Raw genomic sequence first — 20,674 nt, forward strand, 5'->3', positions numbered from 1 at the left:
CCAGAAGCCCTGGGCCCCTCACTGCAGTGTCAGTTGTTCCCCCCTGATGGCTGCCCTGACCGCATGCAACCACACGTGACCACAACACAAATACCTTACCAATACCTTACCATGGAAGTGTATAGCTTTGGCCTATCATTAGTACCCCAGTATGTGCAGAAACTGCGCGCTGCAAATGAACTCCGCTACTTCCAAATGCACCAAAAAATGGCAGCTTATAATTTAATTGTAAAATGCAGCTGCAGCACAAAGCAGCAGCACGTGAGCAACATCAGCACATTCACTGCAAACACTATTAAATATATATATACAATGTATAGGCCAGAGGGTAAAGGATATTCAGGACACTTTTGCGTTGCTGCATTTACAAGATGGGTGTGGGACTGAGCTCTGGCTGTCTGTGCAGGGGTCATATGGTGGCCTATACTGGGGAGGGAGTGAATACATCCCGCTGCCTATACTGGGAGGGCGAGATTAGGGACCTGGGATAAATGTAACCCAAAACCTGCCCCGGTCAGAACTAGGTTCATTTTTACTCACAGAAATCTCCATCAATGTTTTGCTTCCATCCTGCTATTGCCGCTACAGCCACAAGGGGGAGCTCCGGGTGTGATCAGTGTTCAGACAGCCGCTCTCTCCTTCTAGCTGCCAGCCACAAGGGGGAGCTCCGGGTGTGATCAATGTTCAGACCCGCTCTCTCCTTCTAGCTGCCAGCCACAAGGGGGAGCTCCGGGTGTGATCAGACAGCCGCTCTCTCCTTCTAGTTAGTGGAATCGACGTATAGGGCTGAGGTAGCTGCCGTCTTAGCAACACGTCAGTCCTCTCTGCTACCGCCGCCGGCTGAGTGTGCGAGCTCGAGCTCTCTGCTACCGGCGCCGAGTCTGCGAGGAGCGGATCCTCGGGGAAGGTATGATGTCTGATGTCATACTGGGCATGTCACCACTGAGGGCGGTGCATGCAGGCACACGTGACCAGAGCCCATTTACCTTACCATGCAGGTATATAGCTTTGGCCTATCATTAGTGCCCCAGTAGCTGCTGTGCACTATCGTTATTCTTGGGGAACACAGAGCATGGTGGAGGATGGATGTGAAACATTTATAGATAAGGAAGGAAGAAGCAGCCTGTGTGCTGCTGTACGGCGTACATTTGAATTAGCCGCTTGTTGAATTGGGCGCGATTATCGTGCTTGTTATATAGCGGCTATATGTCTATAGCGGCTATATGTCTGTTTATTGTTCTAACTATTTATCGGTTATGTGCTGTAATGGAAAAAGGAGCCTGAGCAGCAGCCGCAGGGAGGGCAGTCCGACCTCTCCCTTCCTATATTGCGGCTATATGTGTATATTTAGCGTCGGAAACATTTTTAGGTTATCTCGCTGTAATGGAGGGGGGGGGGAGCCACAGAGAGGGCAGCCCGACCTCTCCCTCCCCTTCTCTGCCCGTGCTGCCCTCCGTGCTCCCTTCTAGGACTCAGAGTAATGCGCACCGACACAGGGAAGCGATGTAAATACCTACCTCACCTCCAATTGCCGCTCACTCGCCGCCGGTCCTCTCCTCTCTGCATAGCCGCTGCAGCGGCTATGCAGAGAGGAGAGGACCGGCGGCGAGTGAGCGGCAATTGGAGGTGAGGTAGGTATTTACATCGCTTCCCTGTGTCGGTGCGCATTACTCTGAGTCCTAGAAGGGAGCACGGAGGGCAGCACGGGCAGAGAAGGGGAGGGAGAGGTCGGGCTGCCCTCTCTGTGGCTCCCCCCCCCCCCTCCATTACAGCGAGATAACCTAACGCTAAAAGCGTACATTTAAAAGTGCCGCAAATTGAAATGGGAGCGGTTATCGTAAATAGAATGAGATGAAGCCCATTGGCGTGGTTTTCGGTTTACTGCATTAGCGAAGGCAGCAGAGGAAGCCGCAATGAATTATGCCCGCTATGGCAATTAAGCGCAGCTTTCCTTATACTTATTGAGTACAATAACTGTCATGCAAATTATGACTAAATTTGTTATTTATCGGAGGTTTTATTAATGAGCAGTAGACAATGTATTAATAAAGTCCATATTTATCTGCCCAACAAAATATTGTTAAAAGGAGTTTGCCTACTTATGCTCACAAATGCGGTACACACAAGGTACTGTATTACTAAAGTTGTTATTTATCGCCACAACAAGTAGTCGGGCAAATTTTATTGCGACATACAAAAGGTATTACTAAAGTTGCTATTTATCTGCGCATGAAATAACCCACAAACTTAAGTTTGCCCAGTTATGTGATAGCGCATGTGCTTTCAGAAAAGATTAATAGCTGTTACTTTTGATTAATGGTGTAAAATGAGAACCATGATACCCGCAGCTGCATTGGATGCAATGCGATAATAACATCCATATTGCTTCTGCAAATGTACTGACCAGAGCTGTTACATTACATTTGTAACAGCCACTTGTTACATTACATTTGTAACAGTTATTGCCACTATATAACATTTGCAGATTTGAGAAATAGCGGTTATAGTGCATGTACAATATAATTAGCCTCAAGCTGTAAATCATTAGACCCAGTGACACAGTGGTATGGTAGCAGCTATAATCCAGCTATGGATTATAATATGGTAGCAGCTATAATCCAGTTAGGAGTCATTATCTACTCCATCCAAGATACGTGGGTAATAGTTTAATGGCTCTAACGAGTCCAAGTTTAACAAGTCTGGTCAGTTCAATGTAGTTCAGTATATAATGTTGCCGCTGGGGAAACTAAAAGCGATAAGGGCTGTCACAAGGAAGGCAATATATTCTCTGCCTGTGCTGGACTTGTAGTTCGTTTACAGGTCATCGGCTTTGTTCTGACAGCTGCTTTAGGTTTGACCCTTGTACAGTGGCTACATCAGGAGCTGAGGAATGTTGCTTCCTCTTCTGGAATGGCAACCACATGCTGCATTAAAAGATTTAACCCCCTCTCTACCCTACATCCTAACACTAAACTAAAACTAGCACTAACCCTCCCACAAAGTTACCCAATCACAGTCTGTACATTTATAAGTAGCAGTTTAATGGTTGTGCACTGCGACAATGACACTTTATGAAGCCGCTGCTTGGACAGGCTCCCACTGCATCCACACTGTGGCATCCTCAAGTAGATTTTGTTAGATTTGTTACTCAGACTCCCCTGATCGGTAAGTACACCTGTTATCGATTCACTTGCTGACTCCATGTAAAACTGATCGGGTAAGATGGTGGCTGCACCAGGAGATGTATTTGGTGCCCAGGTGACCTGATGTCTCTTTTGTTCTTATGTTTGTAAATGTGCCTGTTCACGGGGGGGGGGGGGGGGGGGGGGGGGGGGGGGTTGTTGTTATTGAGGTTATTTGAATATTGCTAATGATATTCCTATAGTGACTATTATTCACTGCCTGCCTTTAACAGCCGTAGCTGTGTGCCGTAGCTGGACCCCCAAGAGCCCACACAGCTGAAAACCCTGCGCAACCACCTCCCCCCCACACACACTTGCCCCTGCCTGGCTATAGTAAAGATGAGCTCCTAGAGGCGCAGCCAGTCCTCAGAACCCACTGCAGACAGTGTCTGCAGCCCCACAGCTGTTTCCCCTGTCAAACCCCCAAAGCAAAGTTCAAGCGCAGACATCCACAGTTAATTAAGTTGGTTATAGTAAGTAGAGCACCCACTCCTATAGCCACTGCTGACGTGTGTGGTTCTGGACCCACGAAGTGGCACTGAAATTGGAGCTGGGAACCGAAGATATAGGTGCCCAGGAGCAATAAAAGCCAAACATAGGTGCCTAGCCTGCATTGTGTATTGATTCTGCAAGTATGTTGCACCATGCTGACATTTACAGGGGCATCAACCATCGTTATGGAAACAGCAGGCAACATTGGACTCCGTTAATTACCCACGTTGTCTTGGATGGAGTAGATAAGGACTCCTAACTTCATTATAGCCGCTACCATAGGCTACAGATCACTGTGTCACTCAATCTAATGAATTACAGCTTGAGGATAATTATATCGTAGAGGAACTATAACCGCTATTTCTCAAATGTACATGGCAATATTGTGACAAGTATATATAGCCGCACAGGAAGTTGATACATTATTGCCACCCTACCAGGATAGAGCAAAATGTTGCCATAGCTGTCAATTGAGTAGCGGAGAAAGTGGAGAAGTAATAGCAGGGAAGCGTGCCAAAACAGAGGAAATAATAGGAAAATTAACTTGCACTATTATTAGCGTGTTCACAGCACATAGCCGTCACAGCCGCAGGCACCATACCCACCAAAAAATTAAAAGAAATCCATAGCGGCAGGCGCAGACACAAAAATGTAATTAAAATCATAGCCGCAGGCACCATAGCCACAAACAATCAAAATAAAGCTAGGGAGCCATAGCCGCAAAAAAAAAAACCCCAAAAAACACATTAAAGCCTGATAGCCGTTAAATGCGCCCATATTATACAGTCTGCGCCGTGACAGACTGATATAGCCGATAAATGCATTGGCGGAATAGCCGCGCCCATTTCAACTTGCGCTTCAATTAACGGCTCCGGCTGTACGGGTAGAGTATGTAGTAATGTCTGCCTATTGACTGTTCACATGCAAGAAGGCAGAGCCCTGGAATTGTGTACTGTATATGCATAATATAATTAGTGATGTATTAATATTTCTTGGGGTTTGGTGTGTGTGGAGGTGGAGCTGACTGCAGGTGGCCATACATCTGTCAACTTGGCGGACAATCGACCATCCAATTTTGTTAATTATGTTTGAATTGGATAAAATCGGTGCCGCCAAGTGCATGACCAATCAACAGTACGACCAAATCGAGGCTGAAATTGGTTGAATGTATTGATTAGGCATGCAGGGAAATCTCGGGTCAACGTGGTTGATTCAGTGCGTGGCGGTAACAGCATGCGATAAACATGAATGACAAATGTGACAGAGACCCCCTGGCCGACGGCCCTCCAAATGTTTTATGTACCCCCTGGTGCTCATACTTTACCTGTCTCCTCAGTGTCTGCACTGTACTTCCACAGATGTGCCCCACATGACTACCGGCATATAGACATAGGGTGTGTGTCACACATGTGCTAGACGCCGGGTAGTCATATGGCGCGCCAATGCAGGAATTCAGTGCTGGCACTCGGAAGTATAAATGCATGGGGGGGTCACATAAAACATTTGGTGGGGCGGCGAGGCAATGTCACAAGGCCATTTTCTAAAAGATTTAATGCTGAAATCGATCAAGAATTGGCCTTTGGTGTATGGGCAGCCAACAGATCTCTATCTGATTAGATTGGATCAGATAGAGCTCTGTCTCTTGGTGGAATCTGCCCATCATCCCTAGATGTTTTGTGAGTGCTGGAGTGAAGGCAGGGACTTAAAGGGAACCAGAGACAAACAGCATTGAAAAAATGAAAAAGCTTTTATACATACCTGGGGCTTCCTCCAGCCCCATAAGCCTGGATCGCTCCCACGCCGCCGTCCTATGCTGCCTCTATCGCCGCTACAGGGACGCGGCCAATTGTACGCAAGAGCAGGTACTCCCTCCATATCCTTACGCATGTGCCTGCGTAGTATGGAGGCGCATGCGTAAGGATATGGAGAGAGTCCCTGCTCTTGCATACAATTGGCCGCGTCCGCCGGTAGTGACGCACTCCGCTTGCGTTGACTGGCCGAAAGTACGGGACCTGGTACCGGCGGATAGAGGCAGCGGAGGACGGCGGCATGGGAGTGATCCAGGCTTATGGGGTGGGAGGAAGCCCCAGGTATGTATAAAAGCTTTTTTGCAACGTCTCTGGTTCTCTTTAAAGGAGTCATCAGGGAAAAATAGTAAAAGAAGTGGTACTTACCGGGGGCTTCCTCCAGCTCCAAGCTCCCAGGACGTCCCTCGCCGCAGCTCTGCCCGCAGCCGTTCGCCGCAGGTCCGTCCCGGTCCCCGGCGATGACGTCAGAGCGACCTCCAGGTCGCTCTGTACTGCGCCTGCGCGAGCGGCGCTGTCGATCACCGCCACGTGGGCCGGAGCGGACTGCGAATGCGCAGTAATACTACTCCTGCGCAGTCCGCTCCCACCCACGTGGCGGTGATCGACAGCGCCGCTCGCGCAGGCGCAGTACAGAGCGACCTGGAGGTCGCTCTGACGTCATCGCCGGGGACCGGGACGGACCTGCGGCGAACGGCTGCGGGCAGAGCTGCGGCGAGGGACGTCCTGGGAGCTTGGAGCTGGAGGAAGCCCCCGGTAAGTACCACTTCTTTTACTATTTTTACCCTGATGACTACTTTAAGCGGTGGAGGAAGGATTGTTTTGCTGCAGATTTTAACATTTTTCAGAATTGGCCCTGCATTGGTCAAGTAAATAAACACTGTTCATCTTTTCCACTTTGATGCTATATTATTATTGGAGTCAGAACCACACTAAATATTTCACACTCAAGAATCCTATGTGCACTGCATATAATGCTTGGTACACATCATAATTTCCTTTCAGATAAATGGGTCAAATCAACTATTTCTTACAATCGATTTTTCGATCATGTCTCTACAAAATTGATTACAAAAAAGAACGTTCGGACCTGTCAGAAACAATCGATTTGACCGGTCTGTCTGACGGGAAATGGTGTGTATCAAACATAAAATATTGTAATTTCCATTACCAGCCACAAGGGTGTAATTTAACGTGTACTTGTAGGGAATAAGAAGTGCCCCTACCAGATACTTACCTTGGTAAGGGTAAGCCTCTGGATTCTCCGTCCTCCTCCGCTTGAGCCGTTCCAGCGCTGAGATCCTTGCAAAACCACTTGTGGACTGTTTGCGCATTGCACAGGAGCACCAGCCAGGCTCCAGCGGAAAAAAGCTAAGCACAGTCGGTTCTGTGCTACTGCGCAGGTGACGCGTGGCCACGCTTCAGGTCTCATCACTGGACCGGCCTGGCTGATGAAGATGAGGATGTTTCTAGAGAATCCAGAGGCTTCCCCCCTCCCGTAGATCCGAAATAGGTTATAGCAAACATTATAGGTTTGCTTTTAGGCTGGTTTTACACTTGAAAAGTGTTTGCGGTGTGATGCGCACAAAATGCCTAACCTGTAACGATTGCTGTTTTCACCGCGGATTAGGCGGTGAGTATTTGGTAACGCCTGGGGGAGGAGCTGGGCTTCCTTCTTTGCATGCGAAGGGATTAGTTCTCCATCAGGTCCGCCGGTCCCTGCCTCTCTCTGATTGGCCGATATAGAGCAATGCTGATTGGTGGGCTGGGTAATGTTTTACTATTTAAACTGTGATGTATTACATGTTAATGTGATGACTTTGCTTCTTGGCTTGAAAAAGGGCTATACGCCCGAAACAGCGGAGCTGTCGCTGACAGATACTTGACATCATGCTTTTTAACCAATAAAAGAGCTATTTCCTACTAAAGACGGTGCTGACTCGTTTTGGACTTTGACTATTGATTTGGTCTGATGCTGGGGCGTAGGGAGGTGGGGGCAGGATGGGACATCTGCCCCCCCCCCTCACAGCATCAGGGGGGGGGGGGCGCTTTGGCAGTGAAGGCTTGAAACCGATGTTTTGTTCCATCCTAGCCAGGTCCATGGATAAGTGCAGCAGCTGCAGTGCAGATTACGGAACTCTGCTGCCCCGCCTCCCTGTCTCTCCTGGATGTGTCTCACACACAGCCACTTCTCGCTGCTCTGCCGCGCGAGATTCAAAACTACAGGACTCAGGAGTAGAAGAGCTTCTGCTAACTGGCTGCCTGGATCTGAGGGGCGGCAGAAGAGTCCAGGCACCTCTCCATTGTTGTCCATTGTCACGTTGGGACGCAGCCTCCAGCTTCTGTGCAAGTCAGTGAGAGCTGTGTATGAGAGCAGCCCCGCCCCCCTCCTTCTCTGTCCTGGTGTTATGCTGTGTTCTGGCATGGGAGTTCAGAGAAGGGAGATGGGCTGTAGTGCCTTTCAGCCTTCCCTTTCATTGCCACTTCCTCTCCCTACCCCCTTCACTCAGAGCAGCACTGATAAGAACCTGGACTTGCTGAAATTAGACTTCAGGGTCCTAATGCCATGTTACTTTCTAGTAAGTACTACAGCAATTTCACTGCCAAGATGCCTAGAAGCTATTATTATTTAGTATTTATATAGCGCCAGCATGTTCTGCAGCTCTGTACAGCGAGTATATTGTCTTGTCATTTAACTGTCCCTCAGAGGAGCTCACAATCTAATCCCTACCATAGTTGTATATTTATGTATGCATCGTGTAGCGTATGTATTGTAGTCACAGGCCAATTTTGAGGGAAGCCATTAACTTATCTGTATGGTTTGGGGATGTGGGAAGAAACTTGAGTGCCCAGAGGAAACCCACGCAGACAGAGGGATAACATGCAAACCCTTTGCAGATAGTGTCCTGGCTGGGATTCCAACTGGGGACACAGCACTGCTAGGTGAGAAAGCAAACTACTACACCACCATAATTTACTAACCATAAATGAGGGGGAAAAAAATCATTATAACTTACCTGGGGCTTCATCCAGCCACCTGTAGTTCTTCAGGTCACTCGCTGTCCTCTCAATCTGCTCTGTTCTGTGCCTGTCGAAAATCTCACCAACTGGACCAATAGTGGGCTACTGCCCATGTGCTGTCCTAGCCACGTGCCTCCTCAAATCACTCTCCTGTGGCTGAGAGCGGTCTGTGCATGTGCAGTTGCAAGCTTTACAAAATGCGGATGCCCAAAGCGCTGCGGGCCACAGGAGCTCAATCAAGGAAATGCGTGCAGCTAGGACAGCACAAGGTGTGGCAGTTGCACAACAGAACGGACTGTAATGGCCCGTACTCACGGGCTGCAGAAGTGGCCTGTCGCCAGCACACGTGAGCGTGCTAGCGACAGGCCGGCGACAGCTTCTCTCCAGGTCCCTCCGCGTACACACGCGGAAGAGGGACCAGCGGCGAGACGGAAGGTGTCGCCGACGTTCCTCCTCCCCCCGCCGGAAGCTCCATTTACCTCTATGGAGGTTGCTGTCGCTAGTCCGCGTACTCACGCGGACTAGCGACAGTTGCGACGGAGGTGCGGCGGCGACTGTTGCCATGCGATTGAAACTTTCAATCGCATGGCGACAAGAGCGACGGGCGACAGTTCGGGGTGCGCGCGCGTGCGACGGCCCATACTCACGGGCGACCTGTCGCCGCAACACGCGCGCGACGCGTGTTGAGGCGACAAAAGTCCCTCGTGAGTATGGGCCATAAGGACAACAAGGGACCTGAAGGACTACAGGGGGCTGATCAACTTTTTGCCCTCACTTAACTACTTAAGGACCGGGCTATACAGATCGTATTTGCAGCAGGGCAACCAGACTTTCCCCCCCCCCCTTTTTTCCCCACTAGGGGGATGTCTTGCTGGGGGAGATCTGATCGCCGCCGGCTGCCTGCGTGTTGTGGGGGGGGGGGCTCCTGAAAGCCCCCCTCCGCAGCGATATTGGGGCTCCCTCTTTCCCTCCCTCCGCTCCGTCCCCTGGGCGGCACAGGACGGCGATGCGTCCTGTGCCGCCTCTGATAAGCTTAAGCCTATCAGATGCCGGCAATCCCCGGCCAATCCCGTGTTTACAATTAGCCTGCAAGCCGCGATCGGAGGCTCGCAGGCTGTTCACGGAGACACCCTCCGTGAACTGACATGGAAAGGCCGCTCGAACGAGCGGTCGTTTCCATGTAATACCACTTACGACCTGCCACCGCCTATCGGCGTTAGACGGTCGTTAAGTGGTTAAGGTTTCCTTGAGGCCTGTTTTCCACCAAGTGTTGCGTTTGCAGTTTGATGCTCCACCCTGTCACACCACAACGCAGAAAACGACATTCATATGACCCTGTGCCGACAGGGTCATATGCATAAGACCGCAGGCCATTCGCCACCTGTCGCCCTCACCTAGTGATGCGCTTCCTGCCAGACTGAAAGTACATCACTGGGATTCCTGGGTTTTCCCATCGTAATTGCATGCACGCTGCACCACTGGCGCTAACAAATTTAAAATCCCTGCATCACCAATTTACTTATATGACTTTAGCGGAAGTCCGCTTTAATGCACTTTTGACTTTGTGGTGATTCAGCAGCCAATCGGGAACTTCTGGTTTCGTACTACACAACCAATTCACTATATCAGGGGTCAGGAACCTTTTTGGCTGAGAGAGCCATAAACGCCACATATTTTAAAATGTATTTCCCTGAAAGCCATACAGTATGTTTCAAACTGAGTTCACAGTTCACATGAGCACGAGATCCCGCACTTTGACCCAATAGGCTGGAAGCCTATTGGGCCAATCAAAATGTGGGGATCTCGTCCTACAAAGTCACTGGACCTGATAGGGTCCAGAATGGGACAATTGGAGCAGCTGTTAGTTTTGGGGTAGCACGAGTAAGTGAGTAGTGCATGCTACAGCAGTAGCATGCACCACTTTGAAAATTTAGCTTGCGCTGCCACACTAAGCTGTGCTGTTTGAGCAGTGTAGCTTAGTGAATCAATTCCTACTGATTTGTCTGTGAGCCAGAGCCAGATGTATCCGAGCCATAGGTTTCCTACCCCTGCATTATATCATCAGTTGTTTTTCGCTTCAGTGTCATTTTAACCACTTGAGGACCGTGGGCTTTACCCCCCTTAAGGACCAGGCACTTTTTTTCCATTCAGACCACTGCAGTTTCACGGTTTATTGCTCGCTCATACAACCTACCACCTAAATGAATTTTGGCTCCTTTTCTTGTCACTAATAAAGCTTTCTTTTGGTGCTATTTGATTGCTGCTGCGATTTTTACTTTTTATTATATTCATCAAAAAAGACATGAATTTTGTCAAAAAAATAATTTTTTTAACTTTCTGTGCTGACATTTTTCAAATAAAGTAAAATTTCTGTATACATGCAGCACGAAAAATGTGGACAAACATGTTTTTGATAAAAAAAACCCATTTAGCCTATATTTATTGGTTTGGGTAAAAGTTATAGCGTTTACAATCTATGGTGCAAAAAGTGAATTTTCCCATTTTCAAGCATCTCTGCCTTTTCTGACCACCTGTCATGTTTCATGAGGGGCTAGAATTCCAGGATAGTATAAATACCCCCCAAATGACCCCATTTTGGAAAGAAGACATCCCAAAGTATTCACTGAGAGGCATAGTGAGTTCATAGAATATATTATTTTTTGTCACAAGTTAGCGGAAAATGACAGTTTGTGACAAGAAAAACAAAAAGTTTCCATTTCTGCTAACTTGTGACAAAAAAATTAAATCTGCCACGGACTCACCATGCCCCTCTCTGAATACCTTGAAGTGTCTACTTTCCAAAATGGGGTCATTTGTGGGGTGTGTTTACTGTCCTGGCATTTTGGGGGGTGCTAATTTGTAAGCACCCCTGTAAAGCCTAAAGGTGCTCATTGGACTTTGGGCCCCTTAGCGCATTTAGGCTGCAAAAAAGTGCCACACATGTGGTATTGCCGTACTCAGGAGAAGTAGTATAATGTGTTTTGGGGTGTATTTTTACACATACCCATGCTGGGTGAGAGAAATATCTCTGTAAATGACAATTGTTTTTTTTTTTATACACACAATTGTCCATTTACAGAGAGATTTCTCCCACCCAGCGTGGGTATGTGTAAAAATACACCCCAAAACACATTATACTACTTCTCCTGAGTACGGCGATACCACATGTGTGGCACTTTTTTGCACCCTAACTGCGCTAAGGGGCCCAAAGTCCAATGAGTACCTTTAGGATTTCACAGGTCATTTTTGTTTCAAGACTACTCCTCACGGTTTAGGGCCCCTATAATGCCAGGGCAGTATAGGAACCCCACTAATGACCCCATTTTAGAAAGAAGACACCCCAAGGTATTCCGTTAGGAGTACGGCGAGTTCATAGAAGATTTTATTTTTTGTCGCAAGTTAGCGGAAATTGATTTTAATTGTTTTTTTTTCACAAAGTGCCATTTTCTGCTAATTTGTGACAAAAAATAAAATCTTCTTTGAACTCACCATACTACTAACGGAATACCTTTGGGTGTCTTCTTTCTAGAATGGGGTTATTTGTGGGGTTCCTATACTGCCCTGGCATTTTAGGGGCCCTAAACCGTGAGGAGTAGTCTTGAATCCAAATGTCGCAAAATGACCTGTGAAATCCTAAAGGTACTCATTGGACTTTGGGCCCCTTAGCGCACTTAGGGTGTAAAAAAGTGCCACACATGTGATACCGCCGTACTCATGAGAAGTAGTATAATGTGTTTTGGGGTGTATTTTTACACATACCCATGCTGGGTGGGAGAAATATCTCTGTAAATGACAATTGTTTTTTTTTTTTTACACACAATTGTCCATTTACAGAGAGATTTCTCCCACTCAGCATGGGTATGTGTAAAAATACACCCCAAAACACATTATACTACTTCTCCTGAGTACGGCAATACCACATGTGACACTTTTTTGCAGCCTAGGTGCGCTAAGGGGCCCAACGTCCTATTCACAGGTCATTTTGAGGCATTGGTTTTCTAGACTACTCCTCACGGTTTAGGGCCCCTAAAATGCCAGGGCAGTATAGGAACCCCACAAGTGACCCCATTTTAGAAAGAAGACACCCCAAGGTATTCCGTTAGGAGTATGGTGAGTTCATAGAAGATTTTATTTTTTGTCACAAGTTAGTGAAAATGACACTTTGTGAAAAAAAAAAAACAATAAAAATCAATTTCCGCTTACTTTTGAAAAAAAAATAAAAAAATAAAATCTTCTATGAACTCGTCATACACCTAACAGAATACATTGGGATGTCTTTTTTCTAAAATGGGGTCACTTGTGGGGTTCCTATACCGCCCTGGCATTTTATGGGCCCAAAACCGTGAGTAGTCTGGAAACCAAATGTCTCAAAATGACTGTTCAGGGGTATAAGCATCTGCAAATTTTGATGAAAGGTGGTCTATGAGGGGGCGAATTTTGTGGAACCGGTCATAAGCAGGGTGGCCTTTTAGATGACAGGTTGTATTGGGCCTGATCTGATGGATAGGAGTGCTAGGGGGGTGACAGGAGGTGATTGATGGGTGTCTCAGGGGGTGGTTAGAGGGGACAATAGATGCAATCAATGCACTGGGGAGGTGATCGGAAGGGGGTCTGAGGGGGATCTGAGGGTTTGGCCGAGTGATCAGGAGCCCACACGGGGCAAATTAGGGCCTGATCTGATGGGTAGGTGTGCTAGGGGGTGACAGGAGGTTATTGATGGGTGTCTTAAGGTGTGATTAGAGTGGGGAATAGATGCAAGCAATGCACTGGCGAGGTGATCAGGGCTGGGGTCAGAGGGCGTTCTGAGGGTGTGGGCGGGTGATTGAGTGCCCTAGGGGCAGATAGGGGTCTAATCTGATGGTTAGCAGTGACAGGGTAATTGATGGGTAATTAGTGGGTGTTTAGGGTAGAGAAGAGATGTAAACAATGCACTTGGGAGGTGATCTGACGTCGGATCTGCGGGCGATCTATTGGTGTGGGTGGGTGATCAGATTGCCCGCAAGGTGCAGGTTAGGGGCTGATTGATGGGTGGCAGTGACAGGGGGTGATTGATGGGTGGCAGTGACAGGGGGTGATTGACAGGTGATCAGTGGGCTATTACAGGGAAGAAAAGATGTAAATATTGCACTGGCAAATTGATAAGGGGGGTCTGAGGGCAATCTGAGCGTGTAGGCGGGTGATTGGGTGCCCGCAAGGGGCAGATTAGGGTCTGATCTGATGGGTAACAGTGACAGGTGGTGATAGGGGGTAATTGATGGGTGATTGATGGGTAATTAGTGGGTGTTTAGGGTAGAGAAGAGATGTAAACAATGCACTGCGGAGGTGATCTGACATCGAATCTGCGGGCGATCTATTGGTGTGGGTGGGTGATCAGATTGCCCGCAAGGCGCAGGTTAGGGGCTGATTGATGGGTGGCAGTGACAGGGGGTGATTTATGGGTGATTGACAGGTGATTGACAGGTAATCAGGGGGATAGATGCATACAGTACACAGGGGGGGGGAGGTCTGGGGAGAATCTGAGGGGTGGGGGGGATCAGGAGGGAGCAGGGGGCAGTTTAGGGCATAAAAAAAATAGTGTTGACAGATAGTGACAGGGAGTGATTGATGGGTGATTAGGGGGGTGATTGGGTGCAAACAGTGGTCTGGGGGGTGGGCAGGGGGGGTCTGAGGGGTGCTGTGGGCGATCAGGGGGCAGGGAGGGGGGAAATCAGTGTGCTTGGGTGCAGACTAGGGTGGCTGCAGCCTGCCCTGGTGGTCCCTCGGACACTGGGACCACCAGGGCAGGAGACAGCCTGTATAATACACTTTGTATACATTACAAAGTGTATTATACACTTTGTATGCGGCGATCCGGGTGCTAGTAACCTGCCGGCGCTTCCGGCCGGCGAGTTACAGCGCGAGGGGGCGGAGCCAGTCGCCGGCGGCCGATCGCGTCACTAATGACGCGATCGCGCCGCCCATGCCCGTAAATGGACCGCCGCCATTTGTCAATACGGCAGTCCTTGCGGGGTCCACTTCCCGGCCGCCAATTGTATATACGGCGGTCGGGAAGTGGTTAAAGTGGTATTGTCAGCAAAAAAATGTTTTTCCTCTAAAAGTAAAATGAACAGTAAAAATGTATATGAATCACTTTGATGTCTTTTGAATGTGTATTTGCATCTCACTCAGGGCCCATTCACACTTAAAGCGGAATATAACCCTGCATTTCAACTTTACTCTAAAACATTCTTTACAGCATATCATATGCAACCAGCATTTTTTTACTAGACCAGCATTGGAAGGGTTACACACAGAGCTTTAAAGTTCCTGGAGAGAACTGCTCCCAGCAGCCGAAGTTTAGATAGATACATTTAAGCAAAACAAAATGTAACAACTGTGGAATGTGACTCACTCTCTCTGACTGTGCAGGAGCTGGAGGACAGCCAAATAGTGTGTAACATTCCTCACTTGTCACATTTTGTTTTACTTAAATGTATCTATCTAAACTTCGGATGCGTCTGCAGTTCTCTCCAGGAACTTTAAAGCTATATGTGTAACCCTTCCAATGCTAGTCTAGTAAAAAAAAAAAATGCTGGTTGCATATATGATGCTGTAAATAATGTTTTAGAGCAAAGTTGAAATGCAGGGTTATATTCCGCTTTAAAGCGGAACTGTAGATAGAAAATAAACACATTGTTTCACCTACCTAGGGCTTCCCCAAGCCCGCAGCAGCCGTCCTGTCCCACGCCGCTTCTCGATGAGACTCCGTTCTCTCGCCGCCAGCTACTTTCGGTTTCACCTCCGGGCCACTGCGCCTGCGTGGCTCTGGCCACGTGTATCCTTTCTTCGTGTTCCCCGCTATTGCAGAAAGGGAACGCGAACAAAGGATATGCTTGGCAGGGCTGCGCTGGCATGGACTTACAAGTCGAAGTACGGGACGAAGCGGCAGCGGGAGAACGGAGGCTCGGGCAGGACCGGTGCAGGACAGGACGGCTGCTGGCTGCTTGGGGAAGCCCCAGGTAAGTGAAACAATGTGTTTATTTTCTATCCACAGTTCCGCTTTAAAAATGCAAAACCATTTTGTGCGGGTGATTTTACCACGATTAGCATGGTAAAATCACTGTATACTCCCACGAATCAGAGTGAACGCGATCTGAGCTTTTATAATCATAACCGTGATCGCTCCTGAATCGCAGCAAAAGGCTGCCGGGAACTTGTTTTGCAATGTCCATTAGTCGCAGAAGGCCCGTGATCGGCGGCAATCGCGGCAGTGAGATCACTGCCATAGGTTAATATTGCGCTAGTGCTCTTATCGCTTTGGCGATTAGTTGAAATCACCTGTGAGAACGGGCCCTTAAGCTGACTGATATAATTGCCAGCTGCAGGACGAATTATCAGACCTACTCCTGGAGAAGTGATTAGTGTGGAAACAAAGTATATACAATTCTCAATCCCATCTGCCCCCCCCCCCCCCCCCCTCCCACCTGTCCTGGTAGATACAGCAGAAACTTTTCTGCCTTGTTTATACAGTATATACACTACTTAGCACAATCTAATAGTTCTGCCTGGCAATAGCAGGCTTATCAATTAGCAGCTAAAATTGGTGTAAAGTATGAGTTTTAATCCTTGAAATCAAGTCAGATAGTTTAAGTTGCTAATTTTATGCTGTTTTAATGCTTTAGACTATAGTTGAAATGTTATGACAATACCACTTTAAAATGACTCAATGGGCCTGATGCACTAAACTCCAGGTAAGTTGCCGTACGCAGGCAGTGCACAACAATTTTACTGTTAATAGTAAGGCGCAAATGGGTTAATGGCCGATGCTCCCCCTGCACTAGTAATGGTAATATTGCTGTGCACTCCCTGCGCATGACAACTTTACCAGAGTTTAGTGCATCATGCCCAATGTATACACTGCTGAGTCATTCAACAAATCATTGTAGTAGACTTTTAAATAATTTCATAATCACATTTCCCTCTAAATGATTTACAATTTAGTAGCAAAAAGAGGGAAACAAATCATTCTTCTAGTTTAAAATGATTTGCCGTCTTCCCAAGTCACCAACATAGATGCTGCTTGTGATTCTACAGGTTGAGAACCGACGTATAAGCCACATCTCAGCTGAACAGAAGAGACGCTGCAACATTAAACTTGGGTTTGACACTCTGCACCATCTGGTGACATCTCTGCATGGACCGCACAACAAGGTATCACTTCATCCCTATCACACTATGTTATGGGAGAAGTCACTAGGCTATCTGCATTTCCTAGCATTTACTACCTTCCTTCCTATTACAGTAAAAGAAATACAAATATTGATGACATAGACAAGGGCGTAGCTAAGGTTTGTCTATATTTACATATAGAAAGGTTCTTATAATGACAAAGGAAAGAAAAGGGAGTAACAGAATCCTTGTCATCATTTTGAAAAGTATCTTCACAATGTTGGTGTGTTAGATGTGTAAGATGAGCCAAATCTTGACAGCTTAGTAAGGCATCAGTACATCTGTAAGCTCACAAACTGGTTTCCTTTCAGAGTACCGTTAGAGCACATGTACGCAGCGGCAAAAAAAAAAATTGTTCCGCCAGTGCTTTCTGCACTTTACATTGTATTTGGCCCGCGGCGCTTTAAACAATGGCCCGCAAGAGGATCGTCATGGCCCGCGGCAACGCCCCTCCTGTCTGTTGTCTTTGGATGGCCAGCCCTCCTCCTCATGCAAGTGACAGAGTGTTGCTACGTTCTATCACGCTCCAGCTTCTTGCTCCGCCTCCCAATGCCATGGGTTCACTGCGGAGCTGTCAATCAGGCAGCGTCTTTTCCGCTTCCTCCACCTCCTCTTTCATCCTAGCTGGCCGCTGTACTCTCCATGGGGGCGAGCAGCGGCAGTCTGCACACCAGCGTGACCCCCGCACACAGGAGAGTGGTGAGTCCCTGCCTGCTAGCGTGCGTATACAGGCCTGGCTACCTAAACTGGGGCACCTGCTATGCCTGGCTACCTAAACTGGGGCACCTGCTATGCCTGGCTACCTAAACTGGGGCTCCTGATATGCCTGGCTACCTAAACTGGGGCACCTGATATGCATGGCTACCTAAACTGGGGCACCTACTATGCCTGGCTAACTATACTAGGGCACCTGCTACGCCTAGCTACCTATTCTGGGGCGCCTGTGCCTGCTACCTATACTGGAGGCACATACCTGGCTAACCTACATACTGGAGGCACCTATGCCTAGCTATCTATACTGAAGGCACCTATTCTTGGCTACCTATATTGGGGGCAACTATACCTGGCTTCCTATATAGGGGTTACCTATACCTGGCTACCTACCTACAATGAGGATGTATTTTGTTTGTTGGCTATAACACCGCGGCTATCACATGCAGTGAAAATTGTGGGGTGTTATGTGATCATTCCAAGTGTGTGTGGGGGGGGGGGGGGGGGGAATAAGTATACTAGTCGGCCCTCGACCTGGTCTAAGTTTTACATTTCGGCCCTCCGTCGTCTATTTATATTTGACACCCCTGCATTAGAGGAATTAGATTAAAACATAACTTTTAGTCAGAAACAATTAAAAAAAGTAATAGACTGTTTAGGAGACTGAAACTTGTCTACACTAATACATGTTTGAGACAAAAGACTGAGGTAGCACCTAAATGCATATAAAGGATCCCTCTACTAGAACCTGTTTGGGTGGGTGTTATTACTCAGTCTACACTAATTACACAGAGAAAGTGACCCTGCATGTTTCGCCCCAAAGTGGGGCTTCTTCAGAGCTGTATTAAAGGAACACTAACGATCTACATATTTTTTTCAATTAAGATAGGAATTGTTTGGGAAGTGCTGCTAAGTACTGTTGTATACATTTCCCTAGCAACCTCTTTGTTTACTGTTATCAAAATACTTTCAAACTTTACTGACACCATAACTGATGGCAGAATGAGCCATGAGAGGGGAAATTCCCCTCACACTTGATCAGTTAACCCTGTGTGTAACTCTGTGTGTGAGAGAGAGAGAAAGCTCACAGCTTTTGTCACAGCTTTTCATACTGTTTTTGCTTTCTGAGAAAAATACTCTGCAGTCTGATATGCAACACTGGCTGTGCATTGAAGCAGACACCCCTTCTGCAATTGATTTGTCCCAATACAGCTACCGGTAAATCCTACTCTCAATAAATTAAAGCTCTTGCCTTTGATAATTAACATGAAAAGTAGGAAAATGTTTACACAGCTACTTAGACATTATTTGTACATTGTAATTTTAGAAAATTTGGGCATTGATAGTATTCCTTTAAGTAAAGTGCAAAAGTGAGGAGTGCGTATGAATAATCACATTCAATAATCACAAATGATACATACCACTAAGAAAAATAGTAACCTCCTGTTACTTGCGCTATTTAGCCCTGTGCGCCTTATGCGCCCTATTGGCAGCATACCGTGCATTATTAATTTTAGTCAGAGGGCGCTCACTATGCACAGTAACAGGAGGTTACTTGCGCTATTTTCTTACTGAATCAACCCCATTGACATTCTCATGGCTGAGACCTATGTGGTGTGGTCAAGCCAAAGAGCCAAAATAGCTCACTGCTTTATATCCAGTTGGCGCACCCTTGTAGGTAACTCCCACTGTGCCTGATCCATTTCATCAGAAACAACCCCCTCATTATTATTCCACCAATCCCAATACCATGATTGTATTATGGTGGGAAATCGAAGGAGGTAAGCCAATTCGTAAAAACAAATTGTATTATCCAAGGTAAAGACTCCAGCTTATATTTAGTAAAAACCATATTGGAAAACCGTAATTATGGATTGTTTCCTGTTTTGAGGGACATACCCTTTATAAATTAAACAAAAAGGTGCAGTTGAGGTTTGTGTATATCTGCATATAGAAAGGTCCTAATAATAACAAAGGAAATAACAAAATACTTGTCATTTTAAAAGTATCTCCAAAATATTGGTGTCTAAGAGTTATAACATGAGCCTGATCTTTACAGCTTAGTAAAGCAACCACCTTGCAGAAGACAGCAGAGTACATCTGTAAGCTGCAGCAGGAGAGAGCACAGCTACAGGAATAAGCTCAGCGACTGCGTTGCCAAGTACAAGAGCTAAGCGACAACATCAGGTAAGCCTTAAAACCGAATTACAGGCGGACATTATTATACAAGAAAACTTGCAACCATTGCTTTGTTTCCTATAACACTATGCTACTTGCTTTTCTTCCAATGTAATGCCATCTGTGTAAAATTCACAAGTTTTCGGCTTGGAGTACAGCAGTGTTGGGATTTGCCATTGCATGCATATTTTAAACCATCAAGTTAATTCAAAAAGCTGTTCAGTAAGGACAATAATCTCTCCTCTGCCTACAGTCATTGAATCCTGCAAAGAAAAGCCCTCTGCTTTGTTAACTCTGTCATAGCAGCTGATAGTGATCATAGTACAACCTAGAGAGCAGCTGAGTAGAACAATGTAATTTATAAGCTTTCCAAGCACAGTGAGGCACAGTCTATTAACCCTTTCAGTAACTTTTTACCAAATAATTGTCCCTAGAATTTCTTATACACATGAAGCTTTTATGCATCACCAACCTAACAACAAGACCGGCCACACCAACAGGGGATCGCATGACTTGTATTTTCTGCTCATTTACATACTGCGCGCGCATGCATACGACGGACTGCATGATATGGCCGCATTCAAAACAAATTTTGAACAAATGTACAATTGTATCACACATAGCATTCTGATGGTTGTTACTTGTCTCTGTCATTTTCCAGTGTATTGCTCCTGTCTTTTATTGCCTGAGGAAGCTGGTCCTTGCCCATGAAACGCGTTGCGACTTTTCATTGGGAGTAATTGAATAAATTGTATATTTTCTGAATTTCGACAGTACTTATGTCTGTTTAAGGTTGGCTGGTCCACCACCGCAACCAAAACAATTTTAAACTTTGTATTGACTTTTATCCTACCGGCGCCTCTGTACACCTCTGCGCATCTAGAAGTCCACCCTTGGTGGAAGGGTGTTCTACCCTACAACTTCCTCCTGTCCACAGAGAGCAATGTCTTATTCCTGAGTGGGGACAGGCTTGTTCTCCCCACCTGCCTGAACAGTGGTTGCTTTGGAGGCAACCCTGGTTTGTGAGTATAATACTTACACGTCATAATACACCCCCTCCTTCCTTAAAACATACTA

The 20,674-nt window shown here is 46.9% G+C and overlaps 2 long non-coding RNA genes across 4 annotated transcripts in view; one reads left to right on the top strand and one right to left on the bottom strand.

The window, feature by feature from the left end:
- LOC137546974 (uncharacterized) overlaps nt 1-20,674 on the bottom strand; it is a 429,594-nt gene that overhangs the window by 194,030 nt on the left and 214,890 nt on the right. The gene's annotated exons all lie outside the window — the stretch shown is intronic.
- Nucleotides 768-20,674, top strand: part of LOC137546971 (uncharacterized) — a 43,550-nt gene continuing 23,643 nt past the window's right edge. Inside the window, exons 1-3 of the long non-coding RNA XR_011026409.1 lie at nt 768-907; nt 16,574-16,690; nt 19,479-19,606. This is a non-coding gene — a long non-coding RNA (uncharacterized lncRNA). The remainder of the gene's footprint in view (nt 908-16,573; nt 16,691-19,478; nt 19,607-20,674) is intronic.

This window comes from Hyperolius riggenbachi, chromosome 2 (assembly GCF_040937935.1).
Source record: "Hyperolius riggenbachi isolate aHypRig1 chromosome 2, aHypRig1.pri, whole genome shotgun sequence".
Taxonomy (NCBI): Eukaryota; Metazoa; Chordata; class Amphibia; order Anura; family Hyperoliidae; genus Hyperolius; species Hyperolius riggenbachi.